The sequence below is a fragment of the Camelus dromedarius genome, chromosome 1 (assembly GCF_036321535.1).
Source record: "Camelus dromedarius isolate mCamDro1 chromosome 1, mCamDro1.pat, whole genome shotgun sequence".
Lineage (NCBI taxonomy): Eukaryota > Metazoa > Chordata > Mammalia > Artiodactyla > Camelidae > Camelus > Camelus dromedarius.
The window spans coordinates 95,339,795-95,353,789 of NC_087436.1; the positions used below are offsets into that span (position 1 = coordinate 95,339,795).

General features: G+C 44.3%; 1 protein-coding gene across 3 annotated transcripts in view; it reads right to left on the minus strand.

Moving 5' to 3' along the window:
* The window catches only part of KLF3 (KLF transcription factor 3), a 43,863-nt gene extending 31,799 nt beyond the window's left edge, over positions 1-12,064 (minus strand). The window contains exon 1 of one of the 3 annotated variants that reach the window (XM_064487487.1): positions 11,741-12,064. The gene's annotated coding sequence lies outside the window, so the exon portion shown is untranslated. Of the gene's footprint in view, positions 1-2,685; positions 3,077-11,740 lie in introns of those variants that run through there. The other 2 variants (XM_010980402.3, XM_064487489.1) reach the window with 2 other exon arrangements.
* Positions 12,065-13,995: the final 1,931 nt, after the last annotated feature.

A 13,995-nucleotide genomic window follows, 5' to 3' on the forward strand; every position in this document is an offset into this window, starting at 1 on the left:
ACACCAGCTTTATACAGGGGATCTGCCCTATTTACAAATAGGTGCTTCCACATACAGTAAACATCATAAGTGAACATGTGATTTTATCATATTCAAGCAGCATAGACCTTCCTAATTAACACCAGCCTCCCTACCGATTTCTTTTGTCTCTTTCTCCCCCATCCCAATGTCTGGTCTCTAGCCATGATCAAACTCTGGGTTAGGGTGATGATTACTGTTCAGCCTTAGAGCATCAGGAGGCAAATGAAGAGAGCGCTCTGCTGCTGAGAATCTAGAAGACACTGGGGTCATCCCACATAACTGAAACGGGACCAACTGTAACCACAGAACTAAATTCCAAGACAAAGAGTATGGGACGTCTAGAGTCACCCCAAATGTCCAGTCTTTTTCAGCTGCATAATTACAAACCTATTTGCACACAGCTGCACATCTGTTCTACATGCACACACATCTACATTTTTTGAGAATGTGATTCTGTTCCTGACATTTCATTTAATCCAAAATTGTTATACAACCTGTACAATAGAGTATCAATTTTTCTAAGATATCCTAAAATATCTATTTTCCTTTAGGTATTTTTTAAGGCAGTAAAATACACTCATAATCCTTTCCCCACTATTGCTCTTTATTTTGTTAGGTAGGACTATTTAACTCAGGTTTCCATTAGCAGAGATTGTACAGACAGAATGACAGGTAAAAAAGAAAAGAAAAGAAAAGAAAAGAAAAGAAAAGAAAAGAAAAGAAAAGAAAAGAAAAGAAAAGAAAGGCATCACTGTGTCCATAGCGACCAGAAGATTAGGTTTTAATTTAGAAACTTTGCTGTGAAAAAAACAATAGCTTTCTCCAAAGCTATGTTGCCATATTTCACATCTGACAAGGTTCTGTGGTCGAAGTAGCTACTTTTCTTTGTTATTTTCCCACTAGGATATATGTACGTGCATTCTCCTTCATGCAAGCAGAATGCTCCTTACAGTCTGTCTTCATTGAACTCACCCATTTATACTTCTTTCTTCTAACAGTTCTGCAGCAAACCCCACTGCCGGTAGAAATTGAGATATCACCTTCTCTGAGGAGTTTAAATTAATCAAACATCTCATTTCAGCTTTCTGTTAACAGAATAAGGTCAACTCACATACTCCATGTTTCAAGCCACAAGAAACTCTTTCATCCACCCTTCCTTTTAAAAATACTAACTCGCAAAATTTTGGAGATGCTAATGCTATCAGATTGTTTTTTCCCCCTAAAAGCAAGTCTTCTCTTGGACTAGGCAGATTATCATCCAGATGCATGTCTATTAAAAAAAATTCTCCTCAAATTCATAACTAAAGCACTCAGAAAAAGACAGCACACAATTGTTCTGTGGAATAACCTGTAACGAACAACTGCCCTATTCCCCACTTGATTTTGCTTCATAATTACAGATACTAAATCTAAATGAAGTCAGAATACCACTTCATACTTTTCTCCGTATACCAGACTCTTGTGAGAATATAATCAATATTTAAAGTGTCTTGGGTGACATTAATGGAAAAATACATTGAGTTGGTTAAAAAATTCAGTAAAATGTTTATCTTAGTGAAATACAAGAAGGAGAGCAATTACTAATTTCCGTTTAACCTGCCTCAGGAAAAAAAATAAGTCCTTTTCAGCGTTCTTCATCTAGTGTTATTGTATATTGCTGTAAAATTTAAAGTCAAATAGAGTGTTCTCCCTGCTATTTGCCAAAGAAGTAGCTATGACAATTCCAGGTACTATATGCCATCTCCGAGAAAGTCACTCGGAAAGGTAGATCCTAGGTCCCGAGGGCCTGGGTCCAGGGATCCATGTCCCTCGGTCCCCACCCCGCTCGGGTCCCTAACACTGCAGGCAGTCGCCTAAGGCGTTCTCCGCCTCCAGCCACGCTGCAATTCTCGCTCCAGACACTGCAGCAGGTTCTCTCCGTGCCCCCGAGGAGGACTCTCCAAACCCCGCCAGCTCCTTCTCCTGCCCCCGGGGATCCAGACGCCCTGCCTGCTCCTGGCCTCCAGGACCAAGAACTGGATGCTGCCTCCACTCCCAGTTGCCCCAAGTTTCTTCCCAGAAGGCCCGCGAGGTTGCTCCAAGTTTGCTTGGGCGGCGGGTGAGCGACAGCGCGCCCCGTTCGAGGAGGGGGGCGGCGGGGGGCGCCGGCGGAGGGCGGGGAGGAGGAGGGCGCGGGGGGTGGGGGACCAGGAGGGGGAGGAGCAGGAGCGCGCGGCCTCGGCGCTACCTTTCTCCAAACAACGTTGCCACACGCGGAGAGCTCTGAGATTTCTGGGCTTTGGAGGGAATCGCAAGCGGGCGGGCGGGTGGCGGTCAGGGGACCACACAGGTGAGCCCCCGCCCGCGTCCTATCCCGGGCCGCGGCGGGCGCCGCCGGCCTGGCTTCCCCGCGCCCGCGGAGCCGCACGGTGACTCTCCCCAATCCCACACTTTCCACCGCTGAACCCAAGGCCCCCCTCCCCCTCTCCTCTTCTCCACCCCCACCCCCCGGCTCCGAGGAGCTGTTGCACTTTCCCAAGCCCACGGGCGCCCCAACCTCCCCGCTGCACCCCCAACCCATTTACTGCGCGCCCCCACCGTGGAAAAAAAGGGAAATCCGACGAGCCAACAAGGGGGGCAACAAGACTTGAGGCGAGAAGGAAAGGTGAGGGAGAGGGGACTTACTTTTCGAGGCGCGGTGCTGACCGCTGCAGGCAAGAAATAAAGGCCCGGATCCGGGCTGCCTGGAACCCCGCGGATGCAGTGGTGTCAGCGCTCCGGTCCGGGTGGCGTTGGCGGTGGCGGCCGCAGGGGACGGGAACGGGCGCGCGTGCGGCTCGGCTCGGCGGGCGCTCGCGCTGCGCTCCGGCTCGGGCCCCGGCTCCGCGCGGCTCCGCTCCTGGCTCCCCTCTGGCTCCTGGCACCAACTCCGGGCAGTCACATGACGCCGGCGCCGCTCGCTCTGCGAGCCTCCCGGGGCTGGCGGGGTAAGTAGAGGCTGGGACCCGGGGTGGGAGGGTCAGGGAGGGGAGAGGGAGCCGCCGCGGCCGCCCGGGCTGGGCGGGTCCCCACCCACTTGGGTGGAGGCAGCCGCCGGAGGGGTCGGCCGAGTCACTCGCGCAAACACGCACCCCGCCCTGAGCCCTTCCCCCGCCACCCCCGCCTCCCGCGCCGCCTCCGCCCCGCCCCGCCCAGTCACCCGGGGACGGCCTGACAGACACTCATTATTCCCCGGAGCCGGGCGCCGCCCCGCCGGCCCAACCTGTCCCGCGAGGCGCGGTGCGGCCGTGGGGCTGGGCGTGCGCGGCGCGGCCCCCGCCCCGGAGCCCCCGCCCATCGCCCCCCGCTCTGCCCCGGAGTCCCCACCCGCTACCCCTCCCGGCGCCCTCCGCCCTCCGCCCGGGAGCCCTCGGCCCCGCCTGGCCCGGACCCGCCGCCGCCGCCGCCCGAGCCCGGGGGGAAGGAAGGGCGGCGCTGGCCGCTCGGGGCGTCACAGGGCTGCAGCCCGCTGCGCCGCTTCCAAAACACACAGCCGGGCTCGCGGGCGAGCTGGGGCGGGGGACCCGGGCCGGCCGGGGCCATCAATCAGCCGACTCCGGCGGGAAGGGCGGCTCCGGGCGCGGCGGGAAGGGCTGGGCCCCGCGGCCAGCGCGGCCCCTCCTGGGCCCAGTGCAGACAACTCTTAAAGAAAAAGCAGAAAAGGCACCGCTGGGGCAGGAGTGGGTGGACCCGGGCGAATTCGGGAGAGAAAGAAAAGCGGGGTAGGGGGATGACAGCTGGGGGGACAAACCCTAAAATGGTCCCGAGTTTCCAAGGCCATTCGCCATCCTGTAGCGCTCTTTCTTTGTGCCCCGAGGCCCCCTTGTCGCCCGCCCCAGGTGGGGATGGCCTGGCCGGTGGCTCACCCGCCTCCCGGGACTTTTCTTTGAAGGCCAGGAGGCCCCCGAGCAAACTTCCCACGGGCCGGGCCGCCGCTGGAGCGGCAAGGCGACCAGGAGCAGCTGCATCTGCTCAGCCCGGCCGGCCGGAAAACTTGGCAAACTTCGGTCGGGATCCTCCCGCCCGGAGGGAGAACTCGGGGCGAGCTGAGGGCTCGGCCTAGCGACCTCTTCGTTTCGTGTCGCTTCCCTGGGACCAAGCGCGAGCGTCCTCGGTGGCCGTCACAGCTCTCAGAGCCGGGAGGAAACTCGCTTTTTGCCCCATCCAGGCCCCTGGGAGGACTTTGTATAGCTTGGTACCCGAGTTTAATGCTTTTTGAATTTCTTTTTACAGTATTAATGTAATAAAGAATGCAATAAAAAGAACAAAGGACAAATTGGTTCAATTGTTTTAGTCCTGTGTAATGTTGGAAAACGCCCCTGCTTCAGTCTATAGCTTGTTATTGCTTCAAGATGTTTTAAAGGCCCTTTAAGTTCACCATCCTCACTTTGGTGCTTCGTCCAGGCATGGTACTACTTAAAACGAAGAGATATAGTATATTCCGAGCCCCTTCATGTCACTCAGTATTGTAAAATTAGTACCGGGTAACCTCAAGTCGTGAAATTGCTTATTGTGAAACATGCATATATACATAAAAGACCACGTGGAGAACACCCAGACCTGACTCCACCACTTCATGTGCCATCTTAGGTCTCACAAGATTAATCTTTAAAATGATATAAAGGGATGGAGATTTTTTTGAATGAATAAAGACGGGTGCGAGGGAAAAAGTTGGGTTCGTGTCAGTTACTAATTGCAACTCATTGATCACTGACACCATTAAATGTTTGATTGGATGCCTTAGATTTGTATTCACGGAAAAAACATTAGCGATGACTGATGGAATTGTTTTGCATTTCGGTGCCTGGCTCATACTGGGGGCTCAAAAAATAACAGGCTTCACTCAAGGGACATAGAGTGATGAAGCACATAAATTACGGGTTTTTTTTTTTTTTAAATTTTCATGTGGGTGTGGACCCAAAGGAGAAGAGTGAAGTAGGTCTCTGTGAGAAAAGTGTGATTCCAGATAAGTAGGGAGTGGCTTTGATAACGAACGGGTGGGGGAGGGAAGAGAAAAGTCATAAAAGAGGTTAATTAATAAACATGCTCTGTTCAGTGCCCTGTGGGAGGCAGCTCAAACACAACTTGTACAGAAAGGACTTCATCCAATAAAGGACACCACCATCCCTCTGGGAGCCTAAAGCAGAACTGCCTTAAGTCATCCTTAGCTCCTCCCCCTCTATGGCTGGCCACAGTCCTGTCATTCACTGAATCCTGGACCTCCTCAATCACCACCCACTCCTTGGCTGCCATCCTGGTCCAGCCTATTGCCACAATGTCTCGTTGGTCAGCCTGTTTGCAGTGTGGCTGAAGTGTGGGTAAGGGGTTGGAGCAAAAGATTAAGAATGCGTTTTCTAAAATGCAAACCTCAAAAACACGTCAAACTCTTCAATGACTTCTCTCCAGATAAAGTGCAAGATTTTACCAGCACCTCCCCTCCCCTCTCCCAGTGTGGACCTGGTCTCCACCTATCCTTATAGACACATCACTCACTGTTTTCCTCTCCCACTCTTTCCTCCAGCAACACTGAGCTGCTTTTCTTTACCCACCTCTGGCCCTTTGCACGTGCTCATTTTTCTAGGTGGACTAGCCTCCTCGCCTTCTCCCCCACTCCTGACCTCTGCTTTCATTTCCTTTAAATGGTGACATAAATGACATTTTCAACAAAATATATCTTCTCTTACCACCATCCCTCACCTCATTTTTTGGAAGAGTGGAGGCCTCCTTCTTGGTGCTCTGATAACACCCATGCTTCACCTCTTGTAACACTTTTTATTCTTTCTTGTGATTGACTATTTAACTCTATGGCACTGAAATAGAAACTCTGCGAAGTCAGGGAACTTATCTTTTTAGCAAAATTGCATCCCTATGGTACAGGTGTTCAATGAATATTTGTAAAATGAATAAATGTGAGCTATGAATTGAGAAGAAGTCATTCAAGCTAAAAGGATGCAAGGAGGCTTCAGGGTGGTAAGTGGCCGTGAACTGTACCTTTGAAATAGTGAAGAGGAGGGAAGTTCCCCTAACTGTTTTTAAACAGTAGAGTGAGATAGTGAAAGTGGTGCCTAGATCTTCCTTTTTATTCCTAACCCTAGCACAGAGCCTGGTATAGGCTTAGGTACTGCATAAATCCATAAATCCTGGTAAATGAAGTATCTCGAGCTTGGTCCTTGTGGTAGCTGCTGCACTCTTGTTCTCTGAGGACAGCAGGCCAGACTGGTTTTGGTTTGGGGCAGCATGTGCTCAGGGAAGGATTCCCCTCCCTGGCCTCAGCATTGTTGCTCCTAACCAGTCATTGCAGTCCCGGTCTCTTTTGCTGGTGACTGGTTGGAGAGTAGATGTGTGACCTGGTTCTGGCCAGGGGGACATGGAGGGAAGGGTGATGGGGCTTATTGGAGATACTTTTCTTCCTGATGAAAGGAAACTCTTTTAAGGGTAAGCCCCCAAACCTGCTTTAGAAGTTATGTGAAGGTGTGATGCTTGAAGCTATGGCAACCATCTTGTAGTCATGAGGGAAAAGCAAGGTTTCAGATTTCCTACCAGATAGCTCTTTTTCCAACATTTGCTTTTAGCTCAAATATTACCTCTTCAGGGATGACTTCCTTGAGCACACAATCTAAAATATCCCTCCCTTCTCCATTCAACATCTAGTCATCCTTGTTCTTTTTTTTCTTTTTTTATCATTTTCCCCCATTAGAACCTGGGCTCTGTGAGAGCAGGAACATTGTCTTCACTCCTGTTTCCCAAGCTAGAACAGTGTCTGGCAGATATAAGATGTTCCAAAAGTACTTTATTAATGGATGACAACTAAACAGTAACACTATGTTGAGACTGATTCAGAGCCTAGTGGACACAAGCCGCTACCAACTCCACTTTCTCTTTCAGGGCTTCTATCAGTTATTTCCCTTTCAGACAATCTCTTTCTGATACACAAATACATACTCTTGAGATTCCTCTTTCCTCCTCCACTCTCTTTCAGAGCTTTTCCAATCTCTCCTTCAGAAAATTTCTCCTTCTTATGTGATCATGGACCAAGTTACGGAGGAAGAAGACTATCATGTGCTCATGAAATTATTAGCAATGCAGACACATCTATATTAAAGGATAACAAAGCCATATGGGGTTTTTTTCCCCTTCTTTTTTTTCTTTCAGCTTTATTGAGATATTATTGAGCTATAATATATGTAAGTTTAAGGTGTACAATATGATGATTAAATACACATGTATATTGCAAAATGGTAACTACAATAAAGGTAAACACCTCTATCTCTTTACATAATTACCTTTTTTTCCCTCGGTAATAGTAACATTTAAGATCTACTTTTAACAACTTTCAAGTATATAATACTGTTTGTTTATTACTGTAGATTAGATCCCCAGACCTTATTCATCTTATAGCTGGAAGTCTGTATCCTTTGATCAAGATCTCCTCATTTCCCCCACCTCCCAGCTCCAGGCAGCCACCATTCTGCTGTTCCTATGAGTTTGGCTTTTTCAGATTTCACACGTAAGTGAGATCATACAGTATTTGTCTTTCTCTGTCTGACTTATTTCACTTAGCACAATGCGTTTGAAGTCCCTCCATGTTATTGCAAAAGGCAGGATTTCCTTCTTTTTTAGTGGCTGAATAATATTCCAATGTGTGTGTGTGTTTCACATTTCTTTACCTGTTCATCCATTGATGGACATGTGGATTGTTTCCATACCTTGCCTATTGTAAATAATGCTGCAATCAACTGGGAACATAAATATCTCTTGAGATGGTGATTCATTTCCTTTGGATACATACCTAGAAATGAGATTGCTGAATAATACGGTCGTTCTGTCTTTAGTTTTTTGAGAAACCTCCACACTGTTCTCCATAGTGGTTGCACCAATTTACATTCCCACCAACAGCGCACAAGGGTTCCCTTTTCTCCACCTCCTCACCAACACTATTTCTTGTCTTTTTGATAATAGCTATTTAACAGGTGTGAGGTGATATATCAATGTGATTTTAATTTGCATTTCCCTGATAGTGATGTTGAGCACTTTTTCCATGTACTAGTTGGCCATTTGGATATCCTCTTTGGAAATGTATTTATTCAAGTACTTTGCCCATTTTTAAAATCATTTTTGTTTGTTGGTTTTTGTTTTTTTTTGCTATTGAGTTGTATCAGTTCCTTATATATTTTAGATACTAAGCCCTTCTCAAACAGATTATTTGCAAATATTTTCTCCCCTTCCATAGGTTGCTTTTCCATTTTGCTGATCATTTCCATTGCTGTGCAGAAGCTTTTTAGTTTGATGTAATCCCACTTGTTAATTTTTTCTTTTGTTGCTTGTGCTTTTGGTGTTATAGCCAAAAAATCATTACCAAGACCAGTGTCAAGGAGCTTTTTCCTCACGTTTTCTTCTAGTAGTTATACATTTTTTAGGTCTTACATATAAGTCTCTGAATTATTTAGTGTTAACTTTTGGGGTGGTGTAAAATAGGGGTCCAGTCTACTCTTTTGTGTGTAAATATCCAGTTTTTCTAATACCATTTTTATTAAAGAGACTACCCTTTCCCCACTGAGTATTCTTGACTCCTTTGTCAAAACTTACTTGACTATATATGTGTGGATTTATTTCTGGGCTTTCAATTCTGTTCCATTGTTCTATGTGTCTGTTTTAATGCCAGTACCGTGCTGTTTTGATTGCTATAGCTTTGTAATATAGTTTGAAATCGAGGATTGCGATGCCTCCAACTTTGTTCTTTCTTAGAATTACAAAGCCATATATTTTGAAGTAAAATTACAAATTCTAGACTAAAGGCCACTCATCTCAAAAGCATTACAAAGGGTCCAGAGATTCTCTTTAGTATCTCTACAAGTTTTCATCTATATTATCTCTCTATCCATCCATCCATCCATCCATCCATCCATCCATCCATCCATCTAACCACCCAAATTAGGACTGCCAGGAAGTACTGAGGTTGAGTTAGGTGACCAAGAATTGTAATAAAGGTGAAACTGGAAATGTGTCCTGCACCCCTACCCTAGGAGCTCTCAACATTTCTAAAGCAGAAGGACAACTGGAATTGTTCTGGATTATGTTTGGCAGAACAATGCAATTGAAGGATTGTGGTACAAAAATAGTTGAAACATTGGATCTTGGAATCTAAGTTAGAGAGCTGAAACCGAAAGAGACTCTAGAAATCTGGCTGAAGGATCAGTGAACTGGACATTTCAAATAGGCTGAAGAGTGAGTGTGTTGGGAATAATGTAGTGAATGACCTGGACGGTTAGGAGGTGAGTAGCCAGAGAGTGAGGATATGGGAGCTTAACATTTACAGGCGACACAGTCCCAAGGTTAGCATGGTTCAGGGTGTGCCTATGGGAGTGGGAGACTAGAAGTGGGGTGAAAACAAGGAGACGAAGAAATAGAATGAATGGGGTATTAAACATGGTACCATGTGGATCCTGAAATTACTCAGAACTGTAGCCAAACTTGAGAATCAAGAGTAAGACCTAGGTCTTCTGGCCACATCTTCCATCCTGGAGAAAGAATCTCTAAGAAACTGGTGAATGACAGCAACTCGGAGAGAATGATTAGATATACCCTCCTTTTCTATAGTTAAAATCTGCTTTTGTTGAATCATGATTATTCAAATTAAAAATAACCACTTGTATTTAGTTGTTTTTATTGGTTATTTTACCAGTGAAATATATCAATAGTTTTATTTTCTACTTTTTATTGCAAATATAGTATTTCTGCTTCATGGAGGGTTCAACTTGGCTTTGGGGAACTTTTTAGGGATCTTAAACATTATTTTTAGTATCATTTGAAAGGGAAATGAATTATAATTTCAAAATCAATGACCTACACATATAAAGATGTAGACTGTAACTTATTTCTAAGCTGGGGACGACCTAGATTTATCCAGTGCTGGGAGGCAAGGAATAGAGAAGGGGAGACCCACAAAGTAAGATAAAGAACTTCCCAGTTTTCATCCTGTTTTGGATTGAGGCTTACTCTAGATTTCCAACCCTTTCCTCTATGTTATGGAAAATTTATTGGCATTTAAATCCCTGCATTTAAGTCAGTTCGTTAAATATTGGTTGAACATTTACTATAGATCTGGGATGGGTGTAGGAACACGAGAAACAGTATATGATCCCTGTGTTTAAGGCAATGAGAGAACATATGTAATTGCTTAATTATTACACAATGCGGAATATAGTGAGTAAAACTTAGAAAAGAACCACGATATGAGGGTTAAAAGGACAAACAGGTAAACTGATTTATTCGAAAGCTATGAGTATTCTTGTGGGGTTTAGGCTTCATCTTCAAGGCGCTTACAGATTTTGCAAAATAAATCACATCAGCCAGGAAATCCCCAAAAATCTTTGTAGAGGAGGTTATACAGTGCTAGAACTTCACTGCTGGAGGGAGAGGGGACTCCACTCTGCATTTCAGAGTCTGCAGAGGGCCCCGGAGCCCAGGGTCCTCAGGAGTGGTGGAAGGCAGGCTAGGGAAGTTCAGCTGAGGCCATGCCTTGGGGAAAATACGACACTGAGGAGCTGTAACTTTTTCCAGCAGACGCTGGGAAACTATGGAAGGCTTCTGAACAAGTGAGTTGCATGGTAGCATATAAAATGACATTAAATGTAACTAATAGAAAGTTCCAGTAGTGCAGGACAGGAGGCAGGAACTATGGTGCGTGTACCATGGGGAGAAATACATATATACATGTATATATACATACATCATCTCTCTCAATACACACACACACACACACACTCACACACTCACACTCACACTCACCCAATTTCCCCCTGCATAACTAAGCCAGCAAAGAGGTGGTGTGTGAATTATGCTCTAGGACAGTGGCCTTGCTGCCTTCCTTTTTCTGCCCATTCCAAGTATGTTGCATGCTGACACCCAAACCCTGCTGTGTGACATGGGATGCGTCTCCCTCCCTGCGAAAGCCCAGTTGCACCGGTTTCCCTGGTACTCGCTGGGGAGGAAGACTTCAGCTTTTCATTCCTTAACTTCCCAACCTAGCAAGCCTGTCCACACTCATGAATGCTCTACAAGTTTTGCTGATGTGTCTAGAAAAAACAACTAGCATATGGTTGGATCATATGAACTGGAAAGAATTCTTCCTTGCCCTTATAATTCAAAAAGAGTGGCTAACAGCAGACAATACTAAAGTCATAATAATGTCGTATGAAAGTGATAAGAGTGAGGGTGTTTTTTTTTTTTCCTTTTTGATGCTCTTTGGTGGTTTTTTCTTTAGTGGGCATATATTACTTTTGTAATAAGCATTTTTTTTTAAAATAGCTAAGAAATAAATGTGTACGTTGTGTGTAATTAAATGTAGGACCTCAAGCATAGTTTTACAAGGTGGCCTCAGAGGTGTGGTTCTGCGCCTGTGAGTTCTGGGGGGATAGGAAGGAAGGGGGTCTAGGAGGTGAGATCAAGGGTGTGGGTGACCATCTCCTTGGTTGACTCTGGAGTTTTAACTGCTGCTTGAAGAGCTGGATCTGTGCAGGTTCTTGGAACTGAAATTCCTCCTCAAAATAACATGTATTTACTTTAAAAGCCACTCCAAAGAGAAAAAGTTAAAAAAAAACAAAGCAAAACCAGAAAACCTAGCGCACTGGACTGAATAGAGCTGAAGTTCCTATTTCTCAAGAGATAGAAATATGCTTCCTGGAGCACAAGGTCCACTCACCCTCTCCCCGTGGTCTTTCGCCAGGATCTGTTGATTCAACGGGAAACAGAAGTGTCAGCAGTTGTACTGGATGTGAATTTGGGGAAGATTAGCTTCCCTCCCCATGCACCACCAATACCGGGGGGCTGTGTCATCCCAGCCAGCTGGTCTGTCTTCTCTCAGGTTTCTTGAAGCTACATTTGTTTGTCTCTTATTGTTCTTAAAGTTTTCTGGGTAACTATAAGCAACAGACCTTGTTAGTTCCTCTTGAGATTGCCCACTACTCCCCACCCTTATTTCTCACCTCCTGGCATCCTGTTTGTCTCCCTGACTCTGTCCCCCGCCCCATCCCCACCCCCACTCAGCTACCAGCCCTTTTAGCCATGTTTTTCTTCCCTTGGTTAGTTGCTTTTAAATCTGTTTTCATAAGTGTTCTCATACCAAAGGAGACACGCCATACGTTCAATTTTTAATCCACTGATTTGTGCTTTCTTCGATTGTGAATACCTCTAAATTATGTCCAGGTCTCCCTCCACCCCTTTCCTTGAAGGCACTGTATTTCCCAGGAGGGGATAAAAGGAAATATGGGGAAATTTGAACTATGTACAGGGCTTTTGGGGTGCTTTTTGCCTATTTAAGGTTATGTGGTTATGATAAGGACAAAATGGATCTACAGTGTACACTGTGTTTATGCTCCAATCAGTATAATCTTTAGTTTATTACATTTTACAGAATATTTTAGCCAGCCAACAGTTTTACATGAACTGTTTAGACTTATTTCAATTTTGTTCATTATTGTTGCAAATGGATCTCATAGTTATTGAATGTTATGGATTCTAGCACCTCAAGTTTAGCAGGTTTATGTGAAATATCTTTTAAAGTTTTGGAAGATCATCATAAAAGAAATTGTCAGTACCACTGGACATAGAATTCTGCCTAGCACTCACAATATCTTCATAGGAGAGGGAATTCACTTTCTAAAAAAAGGAGGGAAACACTTTGAAACTCACTGAATACAATTTTTGCTATACAATAATTTATCTAATCAATTTCCTTTTCGGTGCTGAAGAAAGATGAAGATTCAAAAGAAAGAGAAATTGATGATGGTGACATGTTAAACTAATTTCTTTTAATACTTTATGAATGTCTGAAAAGTGAAGATTTCTCCCGAATTCACACAATTTTCTCTCCTTTCTTATATGTTTGCTTATTTGGCAAAATTTTTCAAATATAATTCACTATCTTTCACTTAGTCCTGAGAAGATGAGGGCATCTTAAAGAAGGTCTCAAGATTCAGGAGGTGACAGGAATGGTCTTGATGAGGATTTATTTACCATGTTTCAGGAGAGATACTGTTGTTAGAATCTCAGTTTGCTTTCCCTCACCAAGTATCTCAAGGCATTCCCTGTTCTGCTGCTTTTGAAAGTACTTTTCCAAAATCCGGTCCTCAGGACTTTGTGCTTTTGATTAGATGGTTGTGCTAGCAAGTGAGCAGTGCCATTTGGATGACAAAATGTATCATATTTCTTAATGTATTTCCCTTTACTTTCTTCTGTACTTCAAACGAAAGTACATTAGATCATTTAGGACATTTAGATCCTTTAAAAAAATGTTCATTTAATCTAGACCATTTGATCCACATGACCCAACAATGCCTGATGCCCTCCCTAACAACACTGTGGATGATGTTATTTCAATTCTAGGTAGTGATCTTTCTATTCCATAGTCTTTAGAAATTAGAAAAGGAAGGCAACGTTTCTTTAGCTCATTTGAAAGAAAACCTTTCCTGTATCATTATTTTTTTTAAATTATAATTCAAAATTTCTTTTTGAATCTAAAAAAGAAATCTTCCAAGACTTTTAAAAATTGCTTTTCTATGGTAGAATTACCTCCTCTCTCAACTCCCCCTGCAGTTTATATTTCTAGTTAGCTTGAACTCCAGTACTTGTTTGTAAGCTAATTTGGGTAAGAGCTTCATCTTTTTTATAGTTCCTGTTTCAACTCTTTATACTTGATAGACAATTCTATTTTATTCCAAGAACTAATTTCCTTGACCAAATAAATGACTTTTTTTGATTTGAGTTTATTCATCTATAAAAAGATTCTGTGCTCTGATTTATATGGTATTGATTTGTATTTTTACACTTTATACCTTATTGCTTTAGTATCTCTGAATTATATTCCTGAAAATATAAGCTTTACTCAAAATAGTGTTATTAAAGTCTAATTTCCAAGAAAAATATTATAATTAAACATTATATTTAGACTATTATAAT